At 31.4% G+C, this 18311-nt stretch overlaps 1 protein-coding gene and 1 non-coding gene across 2 annotated transcripts in view; one reads left to right on the top strand and one right to left on the bottom strand.

Moving 5' to 3' along the window:
- LOC126881902 (uncharacterized) overlaps positions 1–18311 on the top strand; it is a 496017-nt gene that overhangs the window by 323095 nt on the left and 154611 nt on the right. The gene's annotated exons all lie outside the window — the stretch shown is intronic.
- On the bottom strand, positions 3467–3573 carry LOC126882832 (U6 spliceosomal RNA). Its single transcript, XR_007697410.1, has one exon. It is a non-coding gene; the product is annotated as a U6 spliceosomal RNA (small nuclear RNA).

Raw genomic sequence — 18311 nt, forward strand, 5'->3', positions numbered from 1 at the left:
TTGAGTTCGTAAACTACGAACGCGCATGCGTCTGATGGTTGGCAACGGTTGCTGATCGTTCTACGAACAAACCTAATGATTCTTATTTTCCTGAAAGCGACGAAAAAGCACTTTTATTGCATCCAACAAGCCGAATTACATGATTTAGTTCGAGATCTTCACTTGCCCAAAGAACATGCTTAACTCTAGGTTCTACATTAAAATAATGGATTTTTTTAAAGTGGAATTTACTAGCCAGTAAAACTTACAATATTTAGGAACCGTAACCAGGAGCTATCCTAGTTTTTTACTATGCAGGATAAAATGTGTGTTTGTATTAATCCACATAGTGTTATGGGAAAATTGGGATAGGCAGAAAATTGTGTAAAAAAGACTTACTATGGTTTTTGTTTTTAGTTCTGAACTTATGTGTGTATAGTATAAAAGAATTTTTATAATAAACAGCAATATTTGATACATTCTATAACTCAACATCTAACATTTCGCCTGACAAGACAATGTATGCGTGGACCCCTACGCATAAATGCACGGCACCTTAAGAAGAAGATAATTCAAAATCTGTACGTGGTGGACAATTTTAGTGTTTTAATTCGCATTCAGGACACTTTAAACTCCCCGGTACAGCCATTTTAACATCAGTCGCAATTTTTTTTTTTTGTTTTTTTGTTGACTAGTGTTATTAGTCAAGATATTTCAATGTGTCTTGTTTTCTTGACAAGAAATCTTGGTATTGAAATAAAACTTCTTGTCTTGTTTTGAAATCTAAAATTATGTATTTCTTGTCTTGATCTTGTCTTGAAATCAAGATAAGATCAAGACAAGATCTTGAAATTTTCAAGAAGTTGGCGACCCCTACTTATTAGTTTTCTCAGGATTCCAAAAAAAAAAATGAATACATTTAAAACACATTGAACATTTTGACAGGCTCAAAGCAAATTTGGCTGCAGCGAATATTTAATTTTACTGCAAATTAATATTTATTTCCATATAGCATATTATTATACACTGTATACTTTTGATTTACATGGGCATTTGAATTGCATTTCCTGTTTGATTATCTTTACGTATATTATTGAATTAGCATAGAGTTCGCATCTTTTATGCCGTTATGCATTTGGTTTCGCTTATTGTGGCATCATACTATTTTCTTTAAGTTATTATCATAAATACAATAAGTTCGTAGATTTAGTAAAACCGATCGACACAAACCTAGTTAAAATATGCAATTTCTGAATACCTCAAGGAATCTTAGGTAATTATTAGAAGTTATGTAGTTGTTTATTTGGGTTTATATGACTGCGGACACTAAATCCATTCGCCAATTTTACTATTTTTTATTTTATTAGTCATTTTTTCGTATCTTATCCTAAAACTAATACTAATATTAATCTCTAATAAATAATTCTACTAATAAATAATTATTGAAGTTATACTTCTTTACCGGCGATATGAGGGTGAATTTTTATATGTTAAAACCTATGATCCCGGCGCATGCGCATTATAACTTTGTTCTGATTGGATGTTTAAATGACATGTCAAAAATTATTCAATATGGCGGCTGTGGCACAGCTGTAGTTAGATTATTTATGGTTGTTGCGTTTTAAAATTTGTGTGAAAAGAAACAACAAACAAAAGTTAGTTAATAGTTATACTGCCTTTTTAAATAGTTTTCATATACCTATATTTTTGGACTTTTGGACTATTTTGGACAAGGAAAACTCGTTCTAATTTGGTCAGTAGTTTTTATTATAATCATATTGTAATTATACATTTGGATTAGGTTAAAATACAGTAGAGCGTCGATTATCCGAACTAATTGGGGGACATAGGTGTTCGGAAAACCGATTTGTTCGGATAATCGAACTACAATATATTGATACATATTTATAGTCATACATATTTATCCACAAGTGAATAAAAGCCATATTTATATACCTACATATTTATTTATATCTTGATAATGACAACTAGCAACTAAACAAAAAAGTGCAGTTTTTGCAACAACATAATTATTTTTGGATACAATATTGAAGAAAATTGAAGATATTTTAAGCGTCAATTACTAACGCTTGCTCGGATAATCGACGCTCTACTGTACATTTATTTTCTCAAGAATGGGGATTTTAGAGAGAAATCCCAAATTAGGTCCGATTTTTATTTTTAAAGTATGATTTTTTGACGTAGATTTATTTATCTAGTAGGTATGTAATGCTTTGATTTACATACTTAATTTGATTACCAACAAAAGTTCTACCAATCTTCATCTAATATATTGTTTTCTTACTGTTTTGTTATATTTTAATATTTTCTTCCACAAAATTTAAACTACTAATTTAATTATATTCAAAACAACTGTCAAACAGTAAAACGTTCAGTTACCCTATTTTTCCACATGACAAATAATGTGGAATTGGACGAGTGAGTCTAGGCTTCGATTACGAATCAAAGCGCCCAGAAATTCACGGGTTCGATTCCCGATGCAAGTTTTTATTTTTTTATGCATTTTATGATTGTAAGTATATTTGTTATATAATTTTTTTTTTCAGAAAATGCGTATTTAAAATTTTTGCCAACAATTATTATCGTTCAGAAATCATTTTTTCTTTGTGGCATTTTTCAATGTGTTTGTGTGCGTTTTATTCTTTGATTTTTTAAAATTTTTGGTATTGTCTTAAAAATCACATAATGTTTAGTAGAAGTATAATTTCTTACGTGCGTACAAAGTACACACACATTCATTTTTTTTTGTATTTTTTTTTAATAATTTTTTATATTATATTTTTTTTTCTAAATGATGTTCTCAGAGTTCCACAGCAAAAACTGCAACATTCTTCTTTAGCCCTCTACTTAATTCGAAAGCTTTTTACTATGGACTGTCCAAGTTCGTCATTCATTTTTATTTACATATTTGTTTTATTATAGTTTATTTATTATATTTATTTTTTTCTATTATTTTTTTTATATATATTTTTTTCTTTTTTTTTCTTTTCTTTTTTCTTTTAATATATAACAATTTACAAGAAATACTTACTCTATATTTTACAATTACAATTTAAGTTTAATATCTAAAATATGTTTATACAATAGTCGGTATACCAACTCATTATTTTCTAATGTTAATAAATAATTTAAATTAATGAGATGGTGGACATCAGTCAAAGAATACAGTGAATTTAAAAACATATTAACTTTATTAGAAATAAGAGAACAGGTAAAAATTTTGTGTTGTATGTTACCAACTGACCACAAATACATTGAGGGCTATCAGCTATATTAAGTTTAAATATATATATGAGGGTGTAAGACAGTGGTTAAATCTCATTCTGCATATGGTTCTTGTCATATCCTTTGTGGACTCCATTTTAGAAAACCAAGGTTTATCTGTTATATAGTTTCTGATTGATCTGTCGTGGTTTCCTGTATTTATGTTCTCATCAATATACCTTTCTTTCCATTCTTTCTTAAGAAAAATGTGGAACGCTTCACGATTTTGCGTGTCATCCTTGCGCAGGGGCCATGCTAATCTTCTCTGTATCGTTTCAATTTTAGTATATGTACCGCCGAAGCGAGTACTAGAAGTTATCTAAGCAATAAAAATAAATGTGCTTTTTGGCTTATTCATTTATTCCTTCTATATTCACCGGCACGAAAAATGGGCACCCTGAAGGCTGATTTATATTACAATGGAACGTGGACGGCACGGCTGTGTTACGGGGCGCGTTGAATAAAGGTCCCCGGTGTCACCAGTTCCGTTGTACGATAAACTAGCCAATGCTCTTCATACCAGACGATTCTTCAACGTGCCACGTGAGACAGCCGTATCGTCCACGTCCCCGTCGCACAGTGGTTCCAAATGCAAAAAACGTGGTCATGAGGCGAAAAAAAATCTAGTAATTTTCATGTTTACAGTTGTTTTCTCATACTATCGTAGAGTCGTAATAGGCAGGAATAAAGATCAAACTGGATGTATTCTGGATCATAGCTCAGGAACAAGTGAACCCCGTCTGAGGTTATTTTGGCCGGCACAGAAAGTGAAAAAGAACGCGCATATTGAAAACGATGTAAAACGTTTTGTAGTTTATCAATTTTATCGCTGTAAAGCAGATTCTTTATATTTAAGTATACCTCGTCCAATTTACTTACCGTTGCACGTCATCCGCGCCATAGCCTGTAACACGATACCAACACGAAATATCTAGGCGGTAGGTGTGTTCCCCTTTAGAATAATTTTGATTCTAAAAAAGAACACACCCACCGCCTAAATATTTCGTGTTGGTATCGTGTTACAGGCTATGGCGCGGATGACGTGCAACGGTAAGTAAATTGGACGAGGTATATGTAGTAATGTCAGATGTAAGTTAACCTAAGATTTAGTAACAATAAATGCCTTAAATTTGTTAATGCATAAATAGTGAAAATATACTTGAAATAATAAAAATTTTGTAAAGATACATTCAAAAAGTACAAAATTCTACATAATTCTGCGACTAATATTTATCAATCTTAAAATATAGGTATAGTAAGAAGGTACAGAATCACTTTGGTTTAGCTGCCTATAACTGCCTATGCATTGCTGGCATTTGTTTGAATACAAAAGTGGGAAATGACGCATATTACATGATTCTGGAGATTGTTGAGTATGTATGGGTGGTTGTACATAAGTAATAGGTTTTGAATATTGTACTTCATAAAGAAAATGTATTGGTAATCAGCAATTTCAAAATTCCCTTATACCTAATATAAAAATTTAAACAAATATGCGATTAAAATAAAATTTTCGAATTTCTTTCGGACATACTGGATCCACCATTTTGTTTAAGAAAAAATTAATGTTGGATTTGTAATCAGCGACCTTAAACTACGACATTTGCGAAAAAAAATTGAGTTTTGATTGATATTTTCAATCTCTTTCCGTCATGTTGGATCCGCTATTTTGTTTTTCAGAAAAAATAATGTCAGATTAGTAATTAGCCATGCCAAAAACCCATACGTACGAAAGTAATTTCGAAGTGTACAAGCAATATACGCTTTTAAAGGTTCATGACCACGTTTTCGGCATTTGGAACCACTGTGCGTCGTAAGATAAATTGGGCTTAATCATGTGATATGAAAAGCATATGATGTGAAATAGCATTGGCTAGTTTATAGTCCAACGGAACGGGGCGACAACGGTGACGTGCGTCGTCTATTGTTCTACGGTTCCACGGAAAATCTCAACGATATTGAAGTTATTACTTTACCCTTACTTCAGTATTACAGGAACACAAGGAGGTTGTGCACTTTAAGTTGGTTTTATTAGGATATTTCTTTTATTGATGTCAAAAGTGCTTATTATTGTCGTGTTTGTGTCAATTCTTGTCAATTTCAAGATGTCTTTGAATGCATAAATCCCTACGACGTCCTGGAACAGGTCCCTAGAGAAGAACTACTCATAGGGACGACCGTTTTATCGTGTCTTCAGCACTAAGAAATCGCCATTTTCAACTTCTGTAGAGGTTAGAAACAGTCTTCATCATGTGAGAAACGTTAATATTAATGAACGAACCGTTAGTAGACGGATAAATCAGGCTAATCTAAGTGCTCGAAGACCCGCTACAGAACCTATGATATGGCTCAGTGCATTTTTAGCCCTAGAGTAAGTTTTTATGATGTGGCTGGTATACAACCGGGTGATGAATTTGAAAACGGGCCATAGGAAACTCAATGTAAAATTCTAAACTGTTGAATTCCTGCTTCCCTAATTATTCTACATCAAGAGACATCAGAAACTATTTGTAGGGGATTGAAATCTTTATTGAAAACAATTAATAAAATTGTTCTACGAATTAAACACATTCCAAAATTTTGTAAAATATAATAAATTTTATCAAAGTATTTGCCAAATTTAGGCCACACAGTGCAAGAATGTGTATAAGGTTGCCTTCGGTCACAATAAAATTATTATATTAACAATATTTTGAACTGTCAGTATTTTTTTCTATTTTATGGTTTTTATTGTTTAAAAAACAATAAAGTCGAAAAGGTGTCCTCAGTTGAGGAGAAAGTAGTAATAATAAAGATGTTTTATTCAGTCAATAGTTTGTGTACTGTCAGAAATAGTAACGTGTGGCCTTACTTTTACGCACTTACTTAGGTATGGCAAATGTATTCTATTTTTCAAAATTTTGGACTCTGTTCAAATCGTAGAACAATTTTAACTTTTGTTTTTAATACAGATTTTAATTCTCTACAAATAGTTTCTCAGGACTTTTGATGTAAAATAAATAGGGAAGCAGGAATTCAACAATTTAGAATTTTACATTGAGTTTCCTATGGCCCGTTTTCCAATGCACCACCCGGTATATTCGGATGTGCATACAAAATAGTACGTTGTTTCTAAGAGATCTCTGACCACTGATAGGTACATAAATGAGATACTGCAACATTATGTTGTCCCGTATGTACCATGGAAGGCTGCATGGAAGGATCAGTCTCGAAGCTATTAGACTTTTTAAAAAGGAAAAATTCAGTTTAGACAATATTATCTAGGACTAGAGGACCACAATAGATCTGAAAAGGTCGCAGTAGAATAGGCCAGAAGGCCACCTCTTTAAATCTATCTATCCCGTATGTACCATTTATTGGAGAAAACTTCATACTGATACATGATAATGCACGCTATCATGCCACGCCGCCCGCGTTGTCAGAGAGTACTTAAATCAAGTTAATTTTACTCATATGATATGTCCCGCCGCACAGTCCCGACTTCAATTCCATCGAGCATGTTTGGGACATACTTGGTAGAAAAGTATTTGAATCCAGATGCCTGCTCCTCTTACCTTCTTCTTCTTTAAGTTCCATCTTCTATCGAAGGTTGGAAATCATCATGGCAATGCGGACCCTGTTGACTGCCGCTCTAAATATCTCTGCACAACTGCATTCGAACCATTCCCGTAAGTTCTAAGCCAGGATGTTCTTCGTCTTCCCACATTTCGCTTTCCTCGGATTTTGCCTTGCATAATAAGTTGTAATAATGAGTATTTTTGCCCTCTCATCACATATCCCAAGTACTCAAGTTTTCGTCTTTTGATAGTTAGTATTATTTCCGGTTGATTTCCTATCCTTCTAGTTACTTCCACATTCGACATTCTTTGAATCCATGATATTCGTAGGATTCTTCTGTAACACCAAAATTCAAAGGCGGCCAACTTATTCAAATGGACTTGTTTCAACGTCCACGCTTCCAAGCCATAAAGAAGAGTAGAGAACACGTAACATCGAAGCATCCTTAGGCGTAGTTCTAACCTTATATCCCGACAACAAAGAAACTTTTTAAGTTTAATGAATGATGCACGTGCTATTTCAATACGTGTCTTAATTTCTTTGGTTTGGTCTACATTTGATGTTATCCATGTTCCTAAGTATTTGTAGTTATCCACAATCTCAATCACAGTATCTTCAATAGTTAATTGGATGTTTACGTGTGCTGATTTAGTTATGATCATGCATTTAGTTTTCTTTACCTCTTACCTTAGATTACCTCAAAGTGACTCTTGAAGCAATTCCACAAAATAAAGTTTTAAACTTAATTAAGAGTATGCAAAGAAGAATGAATGCCGTTATACAGGCTCGTGGAGGTAATACGAGGAATTAGTTAAATCGAGAAGTAATTTATACAGGTTTCCTTGTTATTTTTATTTTGTTTTTGAAGATCATTGAACAGGTACCAATTTGTTTTATTTTAATTGTGTCTGCATTAATTTGAAAGTTTGTATATTTCTCTTTATACTCTGGGCTAATTAGCAAAATTCATGGAAAAGTTATTTACCAGCAATTTTATTGCTGGAATCGAATTATAAGATCCTATATATTAATAATATAGGTATGCAAAGTCCGCAGATAGTGTGCTACTTTTTTTATAAACAAAATGGCGCCGACAAATCGTATTTTTTTCAATTATAGCTCTATAACTCCGAAGATTATAACTGTACAACCAAAACACCTTAATAAAAATTCACCGCAATTAAATTATGGATAGAGATATGTTTTTCACGATTTGCTCCGACGAAAATTTTCCTCGGAAAATGCGGGTTTTCCTAACAAAAACTCTAATTTTCAAATAAAGTTTTAGGTAAGTAATTATTAATCAATAATTAAATAACTTAGTAACATCAAAGCTTTCTTGGTATAGATTGTAATTCCAGAAGCCGGTGAAAATTAAACGAATATTTTAGCAACAATTCAATTGTTAATTAACAAATTACGATCGCAATAATAACCAAAATAATCATGATACATTGATCAAACTTATAAAGATTATAAAGATGAGATGCTTATTTAATATTTTATTGACAAAATATAAATTTTTCTTTTTTTTTGCATATTCTTTCAATTTTGAAAAAAAAAATAGTTATAATACGCTGGTCTAATTAATAAAGTACAAAGAAAGGTTATTTACCAGCAATTTTATTGCTGGAATCGAATTATAAGATCCTATATATTATTAATATAGGTATGCAAAGTCCGCATATAGTGTGCTACTTTTTTTATAAACAAAATGGCGCCGACAAATCGTATTTTTTTCAATTATTGCCCTATAACTCCGAAGATTTTAACTTTACACCAAAAACACTCAAATAAAAATTCACCACAATTTAATTTTGCATAGAGTCATGTTTTTCCCGATTTGCTCCGACGAAAATTTTCCTCGGGAAACGTGGGTTTTCCCAATAAAATCTCGAATTTTCAAATAAATTTTTTGGGCCAGTAATTATTTATCAATAATTATATAGCTTGGTGAAATAAAAGCTTTCTTGTTATAGATTATAAATTCAGAAGCCGGTGAAAATAAAACGAATATTTTAGCAACAATTCAATTGTTAATTAACAATTTACAGTCGCAATAACAACCAAAATAATCATGAGACATTGATCAAACTTAGAAAGATTATAAAGGTGTAATGCCTATTTAATATTTTGTCGACAAAATATAAATTTTTCATTTTTTGCATAATCTTTAAATGTTTAAAAAAAATTGTTATAAACAAATTAAGATTTCTAAGAAATTGTTTATTATATTCTGATTTAAAAAAATACTTAAAATGCGTATTTCATAGGTCTTGAAAATGAATGCTTTAAAAAAATTTTCCAACCATTTGCAAAAAAGTTATGAAACAGCAAAATAAATATACCAAATCTCCGTTGTTTATAATTTGCTTTAATTGTTTCAAAGCTTAAAAGTTAGTCTATGGTACAACCTAATTACTCACAAAGAATGTCGAAAATTATTGCAATGGTTATATTTTAATCAAAGATTAAAAATACTTTTTTTTGTAATTTTTAGCGCAAACGTAGGCCTGATACAGAGACGGAGCTAAAATGTTCACTCGAAGCGACTGACACGCAGCGTGCATTATTTATTAAAAGTGTACATCACGCGGCTGGTCGTCGCTCCGAGTGAAAATTTTAGCTACAGTACTGTGTTACTCTACTTTCGCGCCTGTAAATTACAAAAAAATATATTTATAATCTTTAATTAAAATATAACTATTAAACTGATAATCGATATTTTTTTGTAAATAATTAGCTTGTACTTTAAACTCACTTCTACGCTTTGAAAGAATTAAAAAATATTATAAACACAGTAGTAACCGTATGTTTACTTTGCTGTTTCATAACTTTTTACAAATAGTTGCAAAAAAGTTTTAAAGCATTTATTTTAAAGGTATTTAAAATGCTCATTTTGGCTATTTTTTAAAATTATAATATAATAAAAACTTTCTGAGAAACGTTAATTTGTTTATAACTATTTTTTTAAACATTTAAAGATTATGCAAAAAAATAAAAAATTCATATTTTGTCGACAAAATATTAAATAGGCATCTCATCTTTATAAGATTTCAAAGCTTGATCAGTGTATCATAATTATTTTGGTTATTATTGCGACCGTAAATTATTAATTAACAATTAAATTGTTGCTAAAATATTCGTTTAATGTTCATCAGCTTCTGTAACTATAATCTAAACCAAAATGGCTTTTAAGTCACCAAATTATTTAATTATTGGTAGATAATTACTTATCCAAAACTTTATTTGAAAATTAAAGATTTTGTTGGGAAAACCCGCATTTTCCGAGGAAAATTTTCGGCGGAGCAGATCGGGAGAAACGCGTCTCTATGCAGAATTTAATCACGGTGAATTTTTATTTTAGTGTTTTTGTTGTAAAGGTAAAATCTTCGGAGTTATAGAGCAATAATTGAATAAAACACGATTTTCGTGCGCCATTTTTTTTTATAAAAAAAGTAGCACACTATCTGCGGATTTTGCATACATATATTATTAATATATATAATCATAAGCTTAGATTCCAGCAATAAAATTGCTGGTAAATACCTTTTCCCAAAAATGGCCTATTCTCCGATAATCAGCCCAGACTATTAAGGGAGTAGGCGCAAAATCTTGGTCCGATGCTATGTAAAGGCATTCATTTTTTTCGAATCCTGAGAAAACTAAAAGTATTATTGAAAAATTTAAAAGCAGAATGAAAGATTGCATTATTACCGAGGGCCGAAAGTCCCTGAAAACTTTTATAATGTTTATTTTAATAAGTTACAGAGGTGAAAAAAAAAAGAGAAAATTTAGTGTGATTTTTAATTTCAAATATCTCATTCAAAACTTTTTGTATTCTGAAGGACTTTCGACCCTCTTTAATAATTTAATCTTTCATTCTGAGTTTAAATTTTTCAAAAATATTTATTAGTTTTCTCAGGATTCGAAAAAAAAAACGAATGCATTTAAATAGCATTGGACCAAGATTTTGCGCCTGCCCCCTTAAAATAAAAGTGTTTCATACGCGTTTTATATCTAAAACATACCTTAAAAGTTAAAACCCTATATCAGAGTACCATGGATAAAAATTACCATAAAAAATAAAGTGTGTTTCCCCAGTTTTATCAAAAATTCAAGGGGTGCCCGTTTTTCGTGCTGGATAGTTTATTAAAACTTGTATTTTTATTATTCCTGACATAGTATCAAACCCTAAGTAATTTTACAGCAGGCACTATAAACCTATTGACTTTTCAAAATTATCTCCTGATCTAACCGCAAGAACGAGTCAAAGTCAAAGCGAGTCATCGATTGGTGGATCACCTATCGAGCGGCGAAGCCGGTGAAGAATTTATCTTATATGTCCGCACAGCGCCAAGGATTATAACCGAACCGACTACAAGAACAAGCCGATTTCAGATCCTAGCTTTCTACGCATACGCGGTACGAATGGATTATTATAAGTTTATGGATATGTACTTAAAACATATAATTTCACCTAAAATACATCAAAGTTTTAATAATTTTATATAATTAATATAGAGGAAAGTAACCAAATATGGGATAGTTCCCTAATATGGAATTCCTTGATTTCTCCGAAAATATAAGCTGGAAGCGCACTACAAGACCATCCTCTATTTCAGTCGCTCTCTTTATTATCGTATTCACACCTTTGTGTCACATGCGCGAACGATACGTGTCTGACAGGCGCGTTTTGTTTTATCGTCTCGCAGAAAATTTCAAAGGTAAATATATTCCACAAGTAATATTGGTTATTATGCATGAATACAGACTTGTTATGCTATTGCGTATATCAGTAGTACCTTTATTTTGATATTTTATGACCTTCTGTAATTAAAACATTACGACTTGAAAAAATGTTGATACTAGTTTGAACTAATGTACAAATCCAAATATGGACAGTCGTTGGTGCCTAATTATGGAATAGTGGATTAAGTGTAAGTGGGCTCATTATGATTGTGCTGGTCCAGAGTTTCATACATGGATATGTGATGTCTGCAAGTGAATTAAGCAACTTCTTTCATTTTTCACAATTTTCTTATTTAACTTTATTTGATCTCAGATGTTTATGTCTATTTTGTTATTGATATGTTGGTTTATGCCTATACGCTGTGAGCTCGTACGTAGAGGGGATATTTACAAATTCGCGAGCGCCAGTAGTGGCAAGTCTGTAAACGTTTACCGGAAATTTGACATAAATGTCAAAGTGATTAATTTAAAATTAAAACTAAAAACATTAATTATAAAAAATATTAGTTGGTCAAAGCTGTGGTATATATTTTTACCTTAAATATACTTACGTTTTAAATACTGAATTTAGGTTTTTTTAATGTTCCGTAATATGTAATTATAATTTAATCTAAAAATCTTAGCGCCATCTACACGATAATTGTGAAAGTATCCGAAGTAAGAAATTCATATTTTATCAATAGAACGTCAAAATGATTAGCAAAATCTTAAAAAAATCGGTTACAATTTAATTACTTTTTTGCGTTAATGTTAAGCGATAACAATTAAATAATAAATTTAAAAATTACCGGTGAAAGTTGAATTAGTAATCCGCTAGGAGCGCCACCAGCGAAACTCAGGGCGTATATTCCATATATGGGTACCTATTCCATATTTAGTTACTTATTTGTTATTGTGCTTTTTTGTTTGATTTTTTTTTGTTAATTAAGATATTTAATAGAAGGCTTTTAATTACTACATAAAAATGTATGACTGATGTGTCACAACATTAAATCGTTTTCATTTCTATAAAGGTATATCCCCAAAACAAAATGGTATTCCATAATTGGCGACTTTCCTCTAGGTAGGTCATTAACTCTTTCAATCATAATCGTCGCATATCTTTACATAATTATATGAAACTTCGTAGAAAGTCATGTTAATAAATTGGAATCTTGACCATTTATAAAAACAACTTATTATTTACATGAAATATATTGATTAATACTGACAACTAACATTTATAAAAATATTCAATCATTCATTTTAGGGAATAACTTTTAAATAGAAAGTTGTAGTAAATTAAAAAAAGCCTCATTATTTTTGCCAAAAACTTATAGGCCTGGATCCCGCGTATGAAAAAAAAGTTGATTAATAGCAAGCTGAAAATTTGTTAATAGCTTAAGGGTGTCTAGTCGGACAAACTTTGATATATGGAAACACTGGAACAGGGGAAGTTTTAATTGTGGAACAGGTTAAAAATTTGGAACGGTCAGACCACGAATACGGCACATGTATTTTGTCCGACAGGACAGACTTAAACTCTCCGAACAGAGATTAAACTCTCATGCAAAAATCAGACTGCTATTTATCACCAAATGGGCGTTTTAATAAGTGGAACATGTAGAATATGTCAAATGACAGGAATTATGGCAGGTGATAAATAGCAGTCTGATTTTTGCATGAGAGTTTAATCTCTGTTCGGAGAGTTTAAGTCTATTCTGTCGGACAAAATAAATGTGCCGTTTTCGTGGTCTGACCGTTCCAAATTTTTAACTTGTTCCACAGTTAAAACTGCACCTGTTACAGTGTTCCCATATATCAAGGTTTATCCGACTAGACACCCTTAAGCTATTAACAAATTTTCAGCTTGCCAACTTTTTTTTAATACGCGGGATCCAGGCCTATTAATATTTTGTACATTTCGCGGGCTGTTTTGCTACAACAAATTAACGAAATTAAACTTGCAATAGCTCAAAATGTGGTTTTATTAATTTACTACAAGTTTCTATCTAAAAGTTTTTTTCTAAAATGGATGAATGAATATTTTTATAAATGATAGTTGTCAGTCAATCAATATTTCATGTAAATAATAAAATGGTTGTTCAATCTATTAACATGACTTTTTACGAAGTTTCATATAATTAGGTAAAGATCTGCGACGATTATGACTGAAGGAGTTAATGTAATGTATTATTGTGTATCAATTTGGCAATCAAAGATAGAATAAAAATTTAATTTTTTTAATATAACGCGGGCACATAAATTTGATACACCCTGTATATTGATTTGTAAAAATTTATTAGAAGTTAGCTTTCACGCAAGGTGGTTTCTCCTTAATGAATTTTTCCAGGAAGAATTAAAAACATTTGTGTGAATAAAAAGTGAAACGAACATTTATTTAGGATTATAATTTTAAAAAGATTGTTTACGGAAAATGTAAAACCACAGGTAGATGTAATTATTAGTTTTTAGAAAAATAGAGGTAAAGAGAATTGGAATTTTAAATATGTTTGTTTAATGATAGGAATATTTAGATAATTTCCGAAAAGTCATAAGTTTTGAGTAGAAGTATTGTTTGATAGAATGACTGGATTTTTCGAATGAAACAGAGGAAGGTGGAGAGAGAAATGTTTCTGATTGGCTTGGCAATTTGGAATGGGGAAGGTTTTGTTTGAATGTTGAGACAGTTTGGAAAAGAAAAGATTATTGTGTTACCGGCATCCAAGAGGAGCAGTCAAAAGTTTTCGTGAGTAATTCAGAAGCAAGTACTAGTGTTTTGTTTTGATAGTGAGTAGCTGAAAAGTGGAACGAGAGACAAATCAAATCGAGAAGAAATACCTCCAAAGTCCAAGAGAGTAAGTTACAAGAATTAACGTTATTAAAATTATTTGTGACACCAAGTAAAAAAAAAAGATACTTGGGTCTCAGGAGATTATTGTTGAGAGAAAGAGAGGAGAGAGTTTTGGAGTTTATTGAACGAGTACTGGCAAAAAAGAGGCCCGGCTTGTGTTTTGGAGAAATAGTTGCTGGTATCCTGCTGGATTGTTTGCTGAGAACGAGAGGGCTTTGATTGGTAGCCTAACATAATCAACAAGGAGGAGCTGTTTGGGTCAAGAGGAGACATCATTGTGTGTGAATCAAAAAGGTCAATCAATAACCTATGTGATAGATTTTTTTTTATAATCAGAAGTTAAATTTTTTTACGTAAAAGCATATGCATTTAAGATTCCAACATTTCAAAAATTTAATAGGAAGTATAAGTAATTTGCGAATACCAAATTTGTTTGTTTAGCTTGTTTTATTAATAGTATCAAGAACAAAGCGATAAATATTTGTTTGAATTAGATTAATTTATATGGTAAAAGTTTCTTTTGGACAGTTATGCCCACAGGATTTAATTAATAAATTTACAGAGCATTGCTTTTGATAATAAAGGTATTTGTATGTGTTTATTTATGATTTTTCTATTTATTTCCTTTTCCTATTTTATCCCGATAAGGATCAACTAAGAGATACTGAAGCCACGAGAAAGGATAAGTATAACCTAAGAGAATTTAATTAAATTTTTTATGACAAAAGGCACCCTGAGATTTTTTCTTAAATTTTATGTATGATTTGCGTTAATTAAATAATTAATCAAATAAATACTAATTAATATAAAAGTAATAGAAAGCAGATCATAACAGTATATTATATAAAATTATTAAAATTTTGATGTATTTTAGCTGAAATTATATGTTTTAAGTACATATCCATAAACCTATAATAATCAATTCGTGCCGCGTATGCGTAGAAAGCTGGGATCTGCAATCGGCTTGGGCTTCTAGTTGGTTCGGTTCGGTTATAATCCTTGGCGCGGTGCGGACATGTAAGTAAGAATTTATCTCGAAGTGAAAACTTGGGAGATCTTAAGCAGTTTATCACAAGGCGGTCATTGTTTTCATCTCTTCGCCGGCCGACTGGACTATCGTTCTCTCACTTTATCACGATCTATGGCTTTGAAACAAAGACGTAGGCAGATGAGGGTTAGAAATATTGAGATTCCCTGAATGTACAAAATTTATACTTAATTTTGCGAAATGGAGTTATCACTTGTCCACAAAATTAAAAAAAACATGTTTTAAAGAGCTTTATATTTTTTTAACAATCAGGCCTCTAGTCTTAAAATATCTTTTAAAAAAGTAATATAATTAATAGGGAACTTGCACATTTTTTTTGTTACATAATAATGTTCAGTTTTGTATAAAAATGAGATTTTCACAATTTCACGCTTCAAAAACTCATAATAACTTAGAAGTACTTCTGTATTTTAAAATAGTTCAAACAAGGTTCAAACGACCCGTGACGTCATATAGTTTAACTGTATGTGATATGGTTCCGTTTATGGTTATATTTAGGTATATTCTTCTTCTTCTTCTTTTGTTTATTGTCCTCCACCTATTTGGGTATTTGGCCAGCTCGTCGTCGCGGAATAAAGGAAAAATATTTATATTCTAATGACATTTATCATATGTCATTGTAATAATATAGGTATATCAATTTGTTGAGATTGGAGTTTGATATAGTTATTTAAGGAAAGAAAAAAAAAGGTTTAGGTAAGGAAAATAAAACCATTTTGTAAAAGTACAAATTTTCTATGAATAGTTTAAACGATAACAAAACTTGAACCGTCACATACCTAACTGTATTTTCTACTGACGTTTATAATGTCTAATTTAAAATTATATGCTTTTTCTCATGAGCATTTTTCAGTGCGTCACAGTTTTTCGATTTCTTTCTAACGCATTAAATTGTATATAACAGAAAAAAAGGCACGTCGGTGATTACTTTGGTAATTATTCTAGTTCGGTGATTATTCTAGTTGTCGATAGATGGCGCTATAATAGAAAAAAAATTTATTTACTAATTATATAATATATCTACGAATACAATCTGTACAATTTATAAGACTATACAAATCAAAGAAAATACCATTTTATAAATGCAATAAAGACAATTGATTTGTTTTTATGCCCAATTGCAAATAAAATTTGACAACTGTCAGATTTAACTAAAATGTCATTTTAGAATAAATGTTATAAATGTATATTATCACGGACTTACCTTTTTTTCTATCATTTCTGACGCACTGAAAAATCCTCATGAAAAGAATCATATACAATTTTGTTTACTTTGTTGGTGCAAAATGTAAACATATAGCCCAATGACGTCACGGCGCGTTTTGAGCTGGCTGGTATAATTCGAATTTTTAATCGTCTTTCCTTATAAAACTTATAGGTCTGGATCCCGCGTATGAAAAAAAAGTTGATTCATAGCAAGCGGACAAACTTTGATATATGGGAACACTGAAACGGGGGAAGTTTTAATTGTAGAACAGGTTAAAAATTTGGAACGGTCAGACCACGAAAACGTTACATGTATTTTGTCCGATAGAACCAATTGATTTGTTACCCTTTCATTAAACTCTCATGCAAAAAATCAGACTGATATTTATCACCTGTCATAATTCCTGTCATTTGACATGTTCTACGTGTTCCACTCATTAAAATGCCCATTTGGTGATAAATAGCAGTCTGATTTTTGCATTAGAGTTTAATGAAAGGGTAACAAATCAATTGGAAAATCTGTCGGAAAATACATGTGACGTTTTCGTGGTATGACCGTCCCAAATTTTTAACCTGTTCCACAATTAAAACTTCCCCTGTTTGTCCGACTAGACATCTTTAAGCTATTAACAAATTTTCAGCTTGTTATTTATTAATCAACTTTTATTATACGCGGGATCCAGCCCTATTAATGATGGTGTTCGATATAGTAGATATTATGTATTTGAACATTACTACTCTTGGATTTTATTCGATCATCTACTGGAGTTTTATGAAAATTGGATACAAAATCAATGCAAACTCGTTACTCGAGGTTTTTGAGGTCGCTGAATACTAATACTACGTCCACGCGAGGCACTTGGTGCTCAGGATGAGCCTCATGTTCTAGAGTTTTATGGAAATTTAATACAACATCAATGCAAACTAGTTACTCGATTGTTTTTGTCGTCGCTGAACACTAATATCATATCGGGGATGGTCTCCGAAACACCTGGTGCCCATAATGGGTCTTATCTGAATGTTTATGGAAATTATATTAAAATATCTGGGGGTATCATTATCGGGGGTTTTTGGGGACGCGGATCACGATTATCGTGACGGCGATGGTCTCCAACGTACTTGGTGGCTGGGACGCTGATAACATCTCCGTCATGATGTTATCAGCGTCTGTATCAGGCCCACGATACATAATCAATGCAAATGCAATATAAAGCGAGGCCCATCCTGGGTACCGGATGCCTCGGAGATTATCAGATTATCACCATCATGATATTCGTGTTTAGAGAGCCCAAAAATCCCCTGGTAGAAAATTGAACTTATTTTCATCAATTAAAAATTTATCATTTTTCATCAATTTTAAATGCATTTTGGAAAATGCAAATGAAATGAAATTGTCCTTGTTCAATAATGCAATTTTCATTTTCGTTATCACCATTTTTGTTCACAATGTTTCCTACAGCTCTTACGAATCGAATGCAAAAAAATTTCATTGATATTCATCCAACTGTAAAAATTTGGTAGGTTTTATTTCCTCGCCTAGGTGTCTATCTTTATCATTTTCGTTTATTGATGTAACGCTAAAATCCAAATAACTCTTTCCACTTGTTTGTGAATCGTCCTCTCTATATTCAGCACTATCTTTATTATTCA

The sequence above is a fragment of the Diabrotica virgifera genome, chromosome 3 (assembly GCF_917563875.1).
Source record: "Diabrotica virgifera virgifera chromosome 3, PGI_DIABVI_V3a".
Classification (NCBI taxonomy): domain Eukaryota; kingdom Metazoa; phylum Arthropoda; class Insecta; order Coleoptera; family Chrysomelidae; genus Diabrotica; species Diabrotica virgifera.